Below are 15,876 nucleotides of genomic sequence, written 5' to 3'. Positions count from 1 at the left end.
ATGAATCTCCACCAAAAAAAAGACAATAAAGTACAACAATGTACTCGAATAAGCCTATTCAAAACTATAACTAAAAAATGAACCAACAACAAGCTTATAAAAATTGAAAAAGTAACCCTTAATTCAAGAATAAATAACTAGAATAACGAAAAAACAAGACAAGGACTATTTTGATGAACAAAATTTGAGCTTTTTAAAATTGTGAAGGATCTCACACAAAACCATCTTGCTGAGAGGGAAGGATGAAATTTAATCAGATCCCCCATACACTTACAAGTTGAGATTTTGTCATATGGAAGTTCAATCGTAAAAGCAATATCGGGAGAAGTTGCAACAATGAGAATCCCTCTTAATTCCCCCGCTTTTTTATGTGTTTATAGAGTCAATTTCTCTGCAATAAGAGCTTTGCAATTTAAAACGGCATCTTTTATTACTTTAGTCTTTTCTGGAGCATTGAATTTTCTACTCAATAATATAATCAGTAGAATTGGATTGACTGTTTTTTCTGTAACTACCTTCAAATTGAGCAGAATTAACAATCTCAGTATTTTGCATTTTATTAGTTTTATGAACGTTTATGGATTAAACAATAATTCACGTACATTTAAGCTCTAAACAATTTTTCACTCTTAAAAATAGAAAGTTGGGAGATTTGATAAACTACATGTTACTTTGAAGCTTTTTCCTTTTTGGAGAAAGGTTGAGAGAATAAATGAGGACTATTAAATGCTATGTTAATTTCCATGGTCACCAAGACTAAAAGAAAAAAGGATGCCAAGATATCCTTTTTTCTCAATGGAATAGCTAAAAAAATGATAAAGCATATAAATACCGTAATTTATTTGTTAAACAGTTCCCTTAACTTATTATAAAAAGGGACCTTTATTAAGGAAGGGTTGAAAAAATGTAGAAAATATTTTATACAAGGATAAATAACACTTCAAAACGGGGACTTTCAAATTAAATTTCCTGATTCTATTTCTTTGAACATAACCAGAGTGGCTCGACATTTTGGGGCTATGTGTTTGAGCTGTGGCACGATTTTCACAAAAGAGTTCATGCATAAATATTAGCACCTCTACCCTTCAGATTTGCAAAAGTTTATTTAAAAAAGAGCTCTTCCTCAGTAAAAATTTTGGATCTTGTATTTTATTTAGGAAATAAATTTTCAAATTTTCTTTCAATCAAACATCCCATTCTAAATACTTTTTAATAACCTTAAGCAGTTGATTTTAAATTTTGTTTAAAATGAAAAAAGGTATGACCTTACTTTTTTAGATAAGATATTTATACATTTTTTTGTATTTAAAAAAAAAATTAAACTTGACGTCCTTTTGACTTTTGGCGGCCTATAAAATATTTATGGTACAGAAGCCTGTGGCCCCTTCTACTCCTTCATTACCTAGGGGTATTATTTTTGTCACTTTTTATTAAATCAAGCCCACCTCGTAATAAAACTCTGCAGACGCCCCTGTGGTGTTAAAATAGTGGGCCTGATAAATCTCCTAGATAGTCTAGGGTAAGTTCTAAATATCCTTCTTTTTTTTGGACGAGGAAATAGGTGAGGATGGATCAAAAGGACCGACACAAAGCGAGTGTAAACCACAAGTTTAATATGCATAATTTAGTATGGGAGGCTTAATCAAAAATTAAAACGGATTAATTATTACAAAGTTACTTTCTTAACACACCTGCTCTTTAAACATATTTATTTTTTAAAAGAAAGTTAATAAATACATAATGTAGAATGAATTTTCATTATAACATTGGTAAAAAATTTAACGTTACACTTCTTTAAATATGTATATTAGATCGATCGGTTTTTCCACTTTTGGGGGAATTTCGATTTTGGCAGTTTGGAAAAGTTGTCATACATTAAGAAAATAACCCATGCAAAATAACGTATATAACTTTTTTATCTTGGCCATTCATATTTCAAAATGTAAGAGGCTTAGTAAACAAAATAAATTCATTAATTTTACAATAAATGGCTTTACAGGGTGCCACAGATAAATTGGGAAAATATTTAAAGATGGTAGAACCATAATTTTTTATTATTATATAAACGCTACATTTAATGACGTTCAATTAATTATCATGAGATCTGCCTCTCTTGATAACCTCGGCCACATGGTGCCGTAAGCTATGGGCCCCCAAGAGACATCGTGCGAATTGTGACTACTACTCCACAGTAGTCATAACTGAAACTCAAAAAAGTTGAAGAATAAGCACTCCTAATATATGTACGGTCTACGGGCGTCAAATCTGTGCAATTGTAAAAATAGGAAAATGAGTAATTACACAATTTTTTTAATTAAAAAACTTTTTGAGTTTTACATCTTTAATTAGGACAATATATAACAAACAACTTTTGTGCATTAAATATCATCCTAATTTTAATAACTGTGTCAATACGGACGTGTAAGCCACTTCAAGTCTTTCAAATATGGTGAGTTACTATATCATATTATTTTTCAGAATGTAATATGTTGACTTTCTGGGAGAGATTTTTTCCATTGAAGAACATAGTATAAATATATGTGGCCTCTCAACATAATAACAAGCTAGAATGATTTTCCTTAAAATTGTGCGTTAAATAATAATTCTAAAGATACCAAAAAAGGATGGGTAAAGTTATGTCTCAATATAAGCAAGAATCTTTTTTTCTATGCTTCATCTGTGGCTCTCTGCTGTCTTCGGTTGATGAGTTTACCTCTCATGTTGACAACCACTCTAAGAAGACTCAGACATCAGCCCCTCAGAGACGCCGCCAGCTCCTTTGAGTGTGGATATTACATTGGAAGATCAAGCTTTCTTTTTTGTTTACGGTTTTTCCCAACTGAAATACGATTTTCTTATATTTTTATGTAGTAAATTAACATAAGAACTCAAAATCTCACGCAAGCATAAGCTCAAAAAATTAAAAACCCTGTGCTCAGGCTCAAACTAATTATGAGTCTTAACTGGATGATGGTGCACAAAACTTCCTTATAACTTGTCCCTAAGATAGCTGTTCACAAACTTTTTGTGACCAAGATACTAAAAGATAAATAAAAATGTGTTGGCACAACAATTTGTATTAAATCAATTATTTTGATTATTATCAGCTATTGCAAATAATGTATGGTTGTTCAAAAATCTTCGACGAATAGGTATCGTTTATTTCTACAAATTAGTTAGTCTTATTAAACCTTTGTAGGAGCCCAAAAAAGGCAAATGAAAGGAGGAAAATTCATTCCAGATGTACTTGAAAGCCCATATGATAATCGCAGTCAAATTAAGCGTTTATGTATCGAAGGAAAGTCTTTAATATTCAAGGTTATTTTTGGTTAGTATCTCAACTCTTCCCATAAACCTGAATACAAAAAATATGCATAATTGACTTAAATGTGTCTTTGGAATATTCGGCTATACAGGGGGGAAGTCTCAAAAATTAGAAAGTTTTAAAAGCCGTTTTCACTTCTCCATATTTTTATTTCGTGCCATTTTTACGGCAAACTTTCGAAGAAAAAGTTGGTGATTCAACAATTTCCTACTCTTTTTATTGGATATGCCCCTCCCCCATTCTGAATGATAACTTCAATACGGGGACGAACAGAAGCACAGCTGGCCTCGATGGAGTCCAAGGAGAAGTTGTTCCAATCGTCCGTGATGACAGCCTTCATTAGCATCGAGATTTTGGTGAGAAGTGTTGTTTGTCTTGCCCTCCAAAACACACCAAACAGAGAAGTCCAGGGGGTTCACGTCGGGTGAGGGCGAAGGCCAGAAGTCTTCTCGGTCAGAAGGCAGCTATGTTCTCCCTGCAAAAACTCCCTGCACCTTCTTGAACAAACGTGTGTGGTGGGGTCTTGTCCCTGGAGAACGTGCTCTTAAATCATGGCAAGACATGGTAAATGAGGACCTTGTAATATACGTTCGTGGTGACTTTCTCATTGGCCTTGAAGAAGTAGGGAGGCATCTTGCTGCCGTTGGATGCCATGACCCCAAGGACCATGATCACAGCTGGATGTTTGGTCCTGAAGATTCCCTCTACCTTAGCTCTTGATTAACCATGAAGAGATCATTTCTTCAGACAGCGTTCCCTTGTAAACTTGTGCGCGGTGAAGATTACAAATACTTTGTCATTTTCCTTGTTGCTCCGACATTTTTGATCGCACTTAAAGAAAACAAACATCAAGTTGTAGCTTTTTGTCGGTTCTTTTGAATGATACCAAGTAGAAAATTTCTCAGACTTTTAGAAATGAAGCTAGACGGCCTAGAAGGGGATTCTGATTTTTGAGTCCTGACCCTGTATATATAAATATTTGATAATAAATTGGCAATTTAATAAAAAAAAAAGCCCTAATAGGTATATCTTTACCGGGCCGTGCAAAATTATTTACCGATGATGTAAATATACTTTTTAAAAGGTTTTGTGGCAACCAATCTGATTGTTTCGTATTTTTACGGTTAAAATATACAAAAATCCTTCCTGTGAGAGCGTAACAACTTCCACACGTGAGACCATGTCCAATCAGGAAACAAAGAAGATCGAAATTGCAGCCCTCCTCTGAGCGGGATTGCCTCATAACAACAGTAAGGAACAGGTTGGGGCCTCGTTGAACACAATTTACAACGTTTCCAAGCGCTTGGAGGCTGGGGGTGATCTCAAGCATTCCCCTGGGGCTGACAGGAAGCCCACTGTCTCCACAAGGCAAGTAAAGGCAGTGTTCAAGAAGACTCCAAACAGGTGCATTGCCGACATGGCCAGAAAGATGGGAACGTCGACATCAACTGTTTCAAGGGTATTGAAAAAGGCTGGAGGAAAGTCCCCAAGGTGTACTGAACGCTCTCTGCTAACTGAACGTCAGTGAGAAGTCAGACTTGAGCGTGCCAAGAAAATCTTGAATTATATCAAGAGCTCATCTGGACGCATCATCATTTTTTCAGATGAGAAAACTTTTACGGTTGATCCTGTTTTCAACAGGCAAAATGACTGTGTTGGGAGCTTTGGAGATCCAACGGGAAGGTCATGAAGCTGGTATGGTTCCCCACTGGCTCAGATTAACAGCGGAGGATTATGTGAAGATTCTGGCGTCCAAGGTCCTTCCGTGGATCAAATCCATAGTCGGCAACTCTCCTTGGGTTTTTCAAGAAGATGGAGCACCCGCCCACGCTTCCAAGAAAGCTCAGGAGTGGCTCAAGGACAAAATGAACTTTTGGCCAATGACTACTGGCCCCCTCAGAGCCCAGATCTGAACCCACTAGACTTCCCTATCTAGGCGCACGTGGAGACCAAGGCCTGCAAAAAACGACACAAGAACATAAATGCCTTAAAGGCTGCTGTCAACAAGGCCTGGGCCTCCATGGACGCCGATTACATACAGCATGTATGTGGCAGCTTCAAACGTCGCCTGACCAGTGTCATTGAGTCAAATGGTGGCTACATTGATTAAATTTGATCACAAACTATTTTGTTATTCTAAAAATGTATAATGAATAAATTGTTTCTCAAGTCATTCAAATGCCATTATTGTCCGCGATATGTTCTGAACAAAAATCAGTAAATAATTCTGCACGGCCCGGTATGTCTAATTATGACATAAACTAAAACAATTCCTGGACATATATGACATGTGTAAATGATTTAATGAACCACCCAGTATTGAGTAAATCTCTTTGTGATATTTACTATGTACTTCATTCCGTAGAAAAAGAAGCACGGCATGAAAGTTGATGCAAGACTTTTTAATTACCTGTCGTATGACTATTTATTTTGAATGTGAACAAAAGTTATCCAAATCCTCAGCTTGTGGTTATTTGTATGCTTTCAATGTGTGCGTAAGGTTTTGATTGTTTGTACAAGTATAATGTAGGATATAGCAATTAAATAGGGGTTTTGGCAAATGTTTACAGAGATTAAAAGTTTAGTATATTTATGTACACAGATATTTATACTCTAAATATGAGTACCTATAATGCTTGTCATTCATCATTTGTCCTTGCAAAGTTAATTTGCTTTTTGTTTCTTTCTATCAAACAAAAGAAAAGAGAGGGGGTTTCTTAAGGAAAACGCATAGGGTGGACGGGGATAAGTTGCAAATCTTTTAGATTTGACTTTGACTATTACAGGGTGTTACTTCCCTAATACATTAATATACATATACTATAGGGTATTTAGTTGTCAGTTATCAATGGCTCTGCCTATTTTGTCACTTAATCAGTATACCGAACCAGGTGTTTCAATTAAGGGGCGGGCTGGAGGGGCCGTAATCTCCCCAAATTTAGGAATTTTTCCTTTTACTATAGTTTTTTTTCGTCATTTGGTTAAATTACGGAGCAGACCAAAAATTTAAAAATTTGTAATTTTTTTAAATTTTTCTTTTTTTTTTGTGAATGGCTATAGATTTTGACATTTTTTTTTTCAAACAATTTTATATTCACATTTAATTTTTGAAATTTTTGTGTCAAACAATTTTATATGCGAAATTTAACTCTTGAAATTTTTTGTGAACAGCTATAGATTATTGAAATTCTTGCCAAAAAAATTAATATTTCAAAAAATATTTTTTTTACATTAAAAAAAAGTTACAGATCGATTTTGATCAGACTTTGTACAAAGATTATGTAAGGGTGAGTGGAAGTATTCTTTATTTTAATCTGCTGTGTCTTAATCTTTCTATGCTCTACATAGCTTCACCTAAAAGTATTGTCCATATACAACAACTTTTGTTTTTATACTTAATTTGGATATACATAAAGTCATTGGAGAATGGTTTGATACTGGCAAAGATGCTAAGGAAATCATATAAATCACAAAACATGAAAGGAGCACCGTCTATGACGGCTGCAAGCGGCTGAAGGCGTGTAAGGAGCCTTCCTATTCCTAATGAGGTTCTCACAAAGCGGGCTGTACACTTCATGCTGGGCTCGAAAGGTCCATCAAAGCAAATCCTGGCATCTCAACGGCTCATTATGCTCAAAGGAGGTATATTAGTTGGAAGATGGTTGTTAGGGGAATCAAGGACGACTTGGGCTTGAAGTTTTGCATCTGAGGAAGGCTAAACTTTCTCACCACGAAGATGAAGGACATCAGTTACAAAGAGGCAAGAAACTCTGCCAAATTTGTAAATCAAGTTAGTCAGTGATGAGTCAAACTTCCCCTTCGACGCTGCCTACACCCCAAAGAACGGTCTAATAGTAGATATTATATTAAAATCTGGAGGAAAAAAAATAGCCAAATAAATTGATGGCTATTTTGGAAATAAACTTTCCTTTAAGTACACCAAAGTTAGGAGCTGAAGGCATTCACTCGTCAAATTTTATCACTATACAGGGAGCAGGGATCAAATTGTCTACAAAAAACAACACAAAATATACATTTTTTAACTTTTTTATTGAAAATCAAAACTATGACGAGCATATAGGTATAGAGTAGCCATTTATTCGATATAATCACCGTTGGCATCAATAACGGCCTCAATATGGCCTCTGAACCGGCCGCAGGCTCTTCTGACCATCTCATTGTCCATGTTGCCGAATACCTCCTTGATAGAGTCCATCAGGCTGGCCTTGGTGCTATGGGGATGTCTGTTGGTATGTCTCTTCACATAGCCCCAGACAAAATAGTCCAAAGGATTAAGGTCGGGAGAGTTAGGAGGCCACAAATCCTTGGTTACGACGTCATAACAGTTCTCGGTTAACCACTGCATGGAGATTTTGGACCCATGGCAGGGTGCTGAGTCCTGTTGCCACACCCATGGCCTGTCTTTGGCCTTCATGGACCTGGTAGGGTCATGCTCAACCATCTTCTTCGCCTTGTCGACAAAGTCAGTGTCCCTGACCTTCCTGTCGGCGCCCTCCTCCTTGGGTGCCCTCTTTATGGTGGCATCATCATCCCAGGTGTCCTCTAGCTTCTTAGGGATACGCTGAACAGTCCGTAAATTCACTCCTAAGGCTAAAACAATCGTTGAATTGGAGATTTCACCTCCATTATTAACCAATGCCATGACTACGGCGGACCTCGAAAGCTTCTACTTATAGCTCTTTATCTCCTCATATGATGACGGCATGATGCTAACTGAACTAAGTATCGTCAGCTGACAAGAATAGCTTTCCTATTTGGTAACCGGTTTTTATTTAATAATGTCGTCTTCAAGTTATCAAGGTTTAAAGTAGGCGAAAATTTGATCCCCTCCCTGTATATCGATAGTGTGAAAAATCGAAATGAAAACAATTAGTTGTATATAAAGCTATAGGTAGGAGTCTTAGAGGCAACAAAATCAACCTCACAACCTTTCCTCCAAAAAGAAACAGAATGAAATCTTCCCCATTCATAACAAATGCTAATTCATAGTCAACCAATCAACATTCAGAATACTTATGATGTGAAAAGAATTAGAAAAATTCACAGTTGACGACAAAGGCAGTGTTAATTACATACGATACATTATATAGGCCTCTGTAAAATATCACAGCCCCTACAACTTTTATAACAGTCCATAAGGCGCCTTTTAGGATTATAATAGGTATAGGAGTAGGATGGAAGGTACTCCTTGTCGATCCGTGGACAATACGCATACCCACATTCGAGAACGACTGCTGTAATTAAACCTCTTAAAAAAACCGGGGATAACATCGTAACTAAATGCTACTGCAAGTTTTGTATCCCGACTCTCTACTGATAAAAATATAAAACCCCTCATGAGGTACAGGAAATGCAATGAAAAACTGACCGTATTACTACCAAAATATCGAAAAATCAACTAATGTTCATTAAAAAACAGTATTTATTCCATATCTAGAAAGTAAAATTGACTAAATTGTTGATTGTTTTTACAGAATAATCTTTCTTATGTTATAAAATTGTGACAATAGATTTTAAATGTTCTCGGACAGGGATTCTCAAGCATTTTTTTGTGATGTATAACTTATAAAACATTTATTTAGACCTAAATCTCCTTACCAGCAAAAAAACATTTTTTTACCTTCAGTGACCGGAGCGTACGCATGATTATATTTTGGAGAAGAGGGGCTTGGTTTTTGGATTTTTTATTAGAATAAATCCAAAAATTAAATTATTTGAAAAAATTAAAAAATATTCAATTTTTCTGAAAAAAAATTCAAAAATTCACAGCTATTCATAATTAAAAAAATTGATTTTTTTTAAAAATCCCTACATATTCTCAAAGAATTAAGTTTTTTTTGGAAAAAAAGTTCAAACCAACAGCTGATCACAAAAAAATTTAATTACAATATGTTTTTTATTATTAAAAAAAATCAAATATTGAATTTTCTAGTAAAAAAACCATATAGGCCCGTTAGTCCACCCCCTGCGGACGCACCTGAGTTATGTACCACCTGTAAAATATTCCTTCAAATTCTCAAGTACCCCTTGAAATCCCTCCAAGTACCCCAAGAAGTACACATACCCCCACTTGAGAACCACTGTTCTAGAACTAATACAAACATTCCCCGGTCCTCCCTAAATACAAAAATTGTAAAAGAAACTTTAGTAAAGAGAGAGAAGAGTGTGTAAATAAATCATTAAAAAAATAAATATTGATAGAGAAAGCTGTTGCTTGTATTCGGAAATGCTATTTATTTTTACTTTTTTTCCCTTCAGTCCTTAAGTTTCAATAGAGTCATCAATCATGACAGAAAAGAAAAGAGAGAGAGAGAGAGAAAAAAACGAATGGGAATTGTAATAAATATTGAAAAAGGTCAATATTATTTGGATTTATTATGGTTTATAAATAAATATTTATTATATTTGTAATGTATTAACCAATATAACATGTTAATAACAAAGCAATCTTGAAATAAAATCAAGAAAAGGATATATGTACAAGTAGCAAAGGGGTTCCCCGCGTTGCTAGATACAAGGAGAGAGCTCAAAATCCTGTCGTTGAATAATTAACCCTCTATAACTGGTTCATTTTTGCAAAAATTATGTAATAAAATGTTTCTGTAATTGAATGTACCATATTGTTGCTAAAGACTCAAATTTCATGTGTCTCTTTACATCAATTTGTAGCATTTCTTCTTACAAATAAACGTTTGATGAAAAAAATTGAAAAATTATTCAGAAAAGGATATATTTTTCACTTTAGCATCCATTTTTATATGTCAAATTTACATACAAACGGATCTCTTGACAAATTTCTACAAACTTTATTTTATCTAGGAATCCAATATTCCATTGGAAATACATTTTTTTTACAACTGAAAAAACAAACAAACAAAGGATATTACAATTTTCACGGATTCCTTATTTTGTCCATATCTTTATTGAGATTTTAGATAAATTTACAAAAACGTTATTATTCATATATGTAGCTGTTTTTTGAGACGCCAATTTTGTTAATTACTCAAACCCCTATCTAGTCTCTTTGATCTCCAAAAACAACAACTTTTGTATTAGAATAACCCCCCATTATATGACTCTTCCGAAAATTGGCACCCATATTTTAATCTGAGGAGGCTCAAAGGAGGCACCCATGAAAGATTTCACCCACATAGGACAACCGTGTGGGCACCCATAAATGTCACAACCACAAACAAATTTTAATATATATATAGAAAGATTATCCTTTTCCAAAAATTCTGGAATGTTATCAGAATGAAAGTTTAAGAGGTTTGGTAGGCTTTTTTGGTGGCTAAAAATCCGGTTCACACTTTTTTAGGGCCATTGTTTTTGAAGTGAGGTCAACTGTTTAGCTAATACTAAATACTCTTGAATAGAAAATGGAAGCATAAAGAAAAAAGGTTTTCGTATGAGTCGTGTCTGTCACAACAGCATCATGGATAAACTCTCAATGAGTAACCAGACGGTCTGGAGGGTTAAGGAACTTGTTTCTCTTTTGGAATCCCGTTTTTACCTATGTGTGTGTGTGGGGAGGGGGGGGGTAATGTTAATGTCCTTATTTAAGACTGAAGACTTCAGTCCTCAAAGAATTAGCTTCTAATACTCAAAGAATTCTTGAAAATAAGGACAGCTCCTAATAAAAAATGATCCCAGATATAAAGAAAATATTTGAAATATAAAATGTTTAACGTAATGAACAGCAAATAAAATGGATTAAAGGATATATGACTTATATCTATTGCTAGTTAATTCATAAGTTTCTCAGCATAGTTTATGGACTCGTAACTGAGGTACGACAGTACACACAACCTCCATGCAACGTTCCACTTTACAAGAATGACAGTGGCTATTCAAAAGACTAAGTAATGAACTAGCATGGCTAGGGGCTACACTTTCTCTACTACATAATAATTTAGACTTTAGTGATGTTCAGGAATTGTGAATGTATAGACTATAGAGTACGTATAGAACACGTTTGCAATTTGTGAAGTAAACTTATAAATGAGTTAACTTTCAAGTTTTATAAATGAATAGTACTTAATACCTATAATTTATAAATATTTCGCTTACAAAGTACGAAAACTCAATCTAAGCCTAAGATTATAAATGAGTTTTATTTACATAAATTATAATAATTATTGTAGCCAAAGTCGGTACAAATTTGACGATTCTTTACTCTGACTTCACCAATAAAAAGCTACAACTCAAATGCCCTGCATTTGAGAGGGAAACCGAGAAAGCTTCTCACCCAAATGTGGACTCACTGAAGACTTTCAACTCATTAGTTTTATCCAAAAAAAGAAATTAAATATTAATGATATATGAAAAATTTCAATTGTATAGAATATTAAAATAAAAATATTGATTAAATATAAACAAATCAATCTTAGATATGAAGAAATAATAAATAATTTTAGTCAAAATTTATAAATGGGTCAAAGAGGGCGTCTTATTTGGCATAAATGAGCAACAGAAGTATATTTGATAATCATATATTAGGCATTCTGTATCAAAAAACTAGAAGAGAAACGTCAAAATAAATGCGCGTTATACGCGGTACCAAAAGATACCATTTATTTTTTGGGAGCATGATTGGAACTGAAATATTCATACCATGAGACAAGTTAGAGAAAGATTTTTTAAATGTTGATGCAACATATATATTTCATCTATAATGTTTAATAATATAAAAATCCTGTAACTGGATTCAATTTGATAATTTTAAAGAAACAATATCAAAACTTCATTTTTTATTTATTTAATATATTCACTACTGTACAGCCTAATGTACATACTTCAATTAATGTCATGTATGAAAAAAAACTACATAATTCCCTCAGAATACAAATAGTAATAACTAATAATATAATGCAAGGAAATTAAATTCAAATTATAATATGTAAATCTACGTGGAGATATGTTGGTACAAATATAAAATCAATCAATTGCATTTGTTTCCCCTAAAAAATATTATTATTAGATTTATTCTTTAATATTCCCTCTGGAGAGTCTCTCATCATTTCTTTATTTAATCTAATTTTGGTAGTCTCGTTCCCTTCCTCAGGATATATACATATGTCAAAAAAGGGGGGGGGGGTCATGGGTTTTTTCATTATTAAAAACAGTATTAACTATGAAGTCATCACGAATACCTGAACGATGGATAGTTGTGAGTCCTTGTTGGACTCAGAGCAGAATTCAGTATCGACATCCGACATCGAAGTAACTATTGCCTATACATCCTGGCTATTTAAGGAGTGAGTTTTTTTGTGTATTTCACTCATTTCATGGCTGCTAGCAGCTCATCTTAGGAAACGTCATGAAAAGTTAAGATGCTCTCTTCCTTCCTGAAGATTATTCCTTCAAATTGTCAGGATTAGTTATAGAAAGTTTTACACTCATGTAAACAGGGCTGAACAACAAAACCATCTGCAAATAGTGCTCCCACAACTTTTATTCAATATGTGAGCCCTCAGCTCTCATAATTACCTCAATACGAGGTGTATATTCCTTGTAGATATTTACTACGTAGCCAGACTCGAGCTCGGTCCATTCCTTTAGAGACTAGACAATCCTGCTAGGAGTAGCACATACCCTCTCATCCAGACGCCCCTAGATACAGTCGTCTAAGGGGTTCGTGTCTGTAGAGGAGGGTGCCCACTTGTTGAGATCCCCAATGTCTAGAAAGTTGTCTCTTAGAAACCCCTTGTTCTGAGCGGTGCAATAGCTCGGAGCTCCATCTTGTGTGACAACAAAGTCGTCCCCGAACTTTTCTCTGGCTCAAGGTGCACTTTCTAATCTAGAAGTTGGATGTAGGCATCTGCATTGAGCCGTTCCTTCCTCTCCACAAAAATGGAATGGTAGATTTCGCCTGTGCTGGTCATAACACCCAAGACCATAGTTCTGGATGGATTTCTTGTTACGAAGACATTTTTCATAGAAACTGACACAAGCTCCTTAGATATGGGCATGGCGGAACGGCCACGTTTGTGAAGATTTAAAATGCCACTCCTTTGTTGTTCCATTTTACTCGTTCACGTTTCTTTTGTTTTTAATTGAGTCGAAACTGTACATAAGAAACCTTGAGTCACAAGAACTATCTTGTATCCAGTTTAAAGGCAATCGACAAATAAATAACTGATGTACTAATATGTAAAATAAGTTTGCCAATAAATAAAATCAACACTGTTAATTATAGTAAAACATATAATTGAACAGGCTTCAACTTCAAGGGCTCAGAACTATCTAAACAAACTGAAAGAATTCTTCAAAATAAGGGCTTCTCATAATAAGTATGCTAATCATTTGTTATGGGGGGCTCACCTTGAAATCTTGGTGATTTAGATGAAAGTAAAGCGAAAATACAAAATATACAAACATGTTTGTTCTATAACAACACTTATTATAAAAAGCTGCTAATATGTGGTTGGGTGATATTGTAAAGTTCCATCGCAAGCCCAATACCTGTAATTAATGAGGTGTATAATCTTACTTTCTGCTCCAAAAATCAATATACGATCCTCATTGAATTGCCTGCTTTTGAATAGTAAGAAGTTTTTTTCATTGGCTAGCAAGGTTTATCGGAGATAAATTTTATATGAACGTCCAGTTGAATGAGAAGTACTTGAGCATTTTTTGTAGCTATTATTGTTTATTCCTGGACATGCTCGAAGTGATCTGGAGTAAAGTTAAAGTGGGGTTCATCCAAATCTGCAGTCTCTTCAGAGAAAAGTTCTCTGGAAGAATCCCTGAGTCTAAAGCTTGAAGTTTTGATTTGCTTTCAAAAACTTTGGAGTTTGATGAGAGATTGTGTTCCGCAAGCCTCTTTTCTATAATCCTTCTTCCAAGTGACAACTCCAAAGTACATAGGTTCCCCTAGAACATTTGCAGGAAGAAGGAAATATGTTGACTACTAAAAAAAACCCTCGAAGTTTTCTTTTAGATGTACAATCCCGATGTTGATCCTTTGAAATCGGTGAAATATTAAGGATCTGCATTCTTCATTGATCTTCAAGAGTGGTTTTATCTTTTAATTTTGATGTACATTATAATTAATAGTAATAATCAGACATTCCTCAATCCACTCAATCAAACATTATAACAAACACAGAGACAAAAACAGCAATAGACAATAATGTACTTTAGGACTGAGTTAGTAGAAACGAAAAAAAAAAAAACGAAGAATGGCGCAGTCATCTTATCAAATGTTTTTGGTTATACTTACAATATATATAATACAGCTTCTCCCTTTAAAATTATGCAACATGCACCTGATGTTACCAAATACCTTTCTCTCACCTTCTCCAACTACTCTACATACAAAAGCCCCATCCCTGATATACATCGGTATTAAGTAGATAGAGATAAGATGGAGCAGAATGACTCAAATAAAGTTTTTCTCTGGGATTCAAAGATGTGTTTATCAAACAGGATCAATACAAAAAAGTTATAAAGAAATACGAAGTAAATAAAAAAACAATTATTACAGGAAAGATATTAAACAATATTTCCCTTAAAGCTATGGCCAATTATCTTTAGTAAAAGAAAATATATAGAAGCTGATTTTGCAAACAAATAAAGTAAATCAAAAATGTTGTATTAAAAAGTTGACTTTAAAGAAAAAGAAAATCAAACATTTTCTAAATTTGTTAAGTTTGATTTTGAGTTGATACTTAAAAAGAAAAAAATATGTATGAAGTGATCCAAATTGTTTTTGATTTTTAAAGAAATATGTTGCATTTCCCTATAAAAAACGTTGCTCTGTGAACGAGAACTCAATCCAGTTAGTTTCGATCCCGCCTTCTCCTTGCGCTCTTTCAAGTTCCCATCAATAGTTACGCAGATTACAATTAAAATTTGTATTATAATTTTACGCTCACCTTTATTCAGTATTTATTTAAGGCACTACTAAAATATGGTTGTATAACAATAGTTTATAAGGCATTCAATAAATTTTATCTATATATAAAATGAAAATGTGTGTATTTGTGGGTTTGTCCTGGAATAACAGACAAACCGACGGATGAATTCTTTGGAAATTTTTCATGTAGGTTTTGAAGGCTCAAGGAATGGATCTGGTAAGATTCTACTTCTTCTCCTTATTAAAAAATTGTGCAATACATACCAACACAAACACGCAGCGAGAATATTTTTTTTTAATTTTACGGGTGTTTTTTTATGTTGAGCAAAATAATTCTTAATTAATTTTAATTTCTTAATGTCTCAAACAACGCCAGGCAAAATTACTCTATTATTACATTAATTTTCTGAGGAATTCCTAGCAGTAAGCGATAGATTACTTGAAACAAAGATAATTTCCACTCCAGTAAATAGGATTTTTCCCGGTTATTCGTATTGTCTTTTGTTTCCAACTATTTATAAACAATCGCTTCTTTATTTATCTATGAAAATGCATTTATTTCATCGTTTTAAAATTAATTCCAATTTTCATTGTATTCTTTGCTAAGAATTTATTTCAATTCATGTATCAACAGAAAAACAAGCTAGTATGTTTTTTCTTAAAATTGAGT

General features: G+C 34.1%; 1 protein-coding gene across 1 annotated transcript in view; it reads right to left on the bottom strand.

Moving 5' to 3' along the window:
- The window catches only part of LOC121116628 (cell adhesion molecule Dscam1), a 209,078-nt gene that overhangs the window by 118,883 nt on the left and 74,319 nt on the right, over window positions 1-15,876 (bottom strand). The gene's annotated exons all lie outside the window — the stretch shown is intronic.

This window comes from Lepeophtheirus salmonis, chromosome 4 (genome assembly GCF_016086655.4).
Source record: "Lepeophtheirus salmonis chromosome 4, UVic_Lsal_1.4, whole genome shotgun sequence".
NCBI lineage: Eukaryota > Metazoa > Arthropoda > Copepoda > Siphonostomatoida > Caligidae > Lepeophtheirus > Lepeophtheirus salmonis.
Note: the sequence above shows the minus strand (reverse complement) of the source record. Positions and strands in the feature narration are given on the sequence as shown.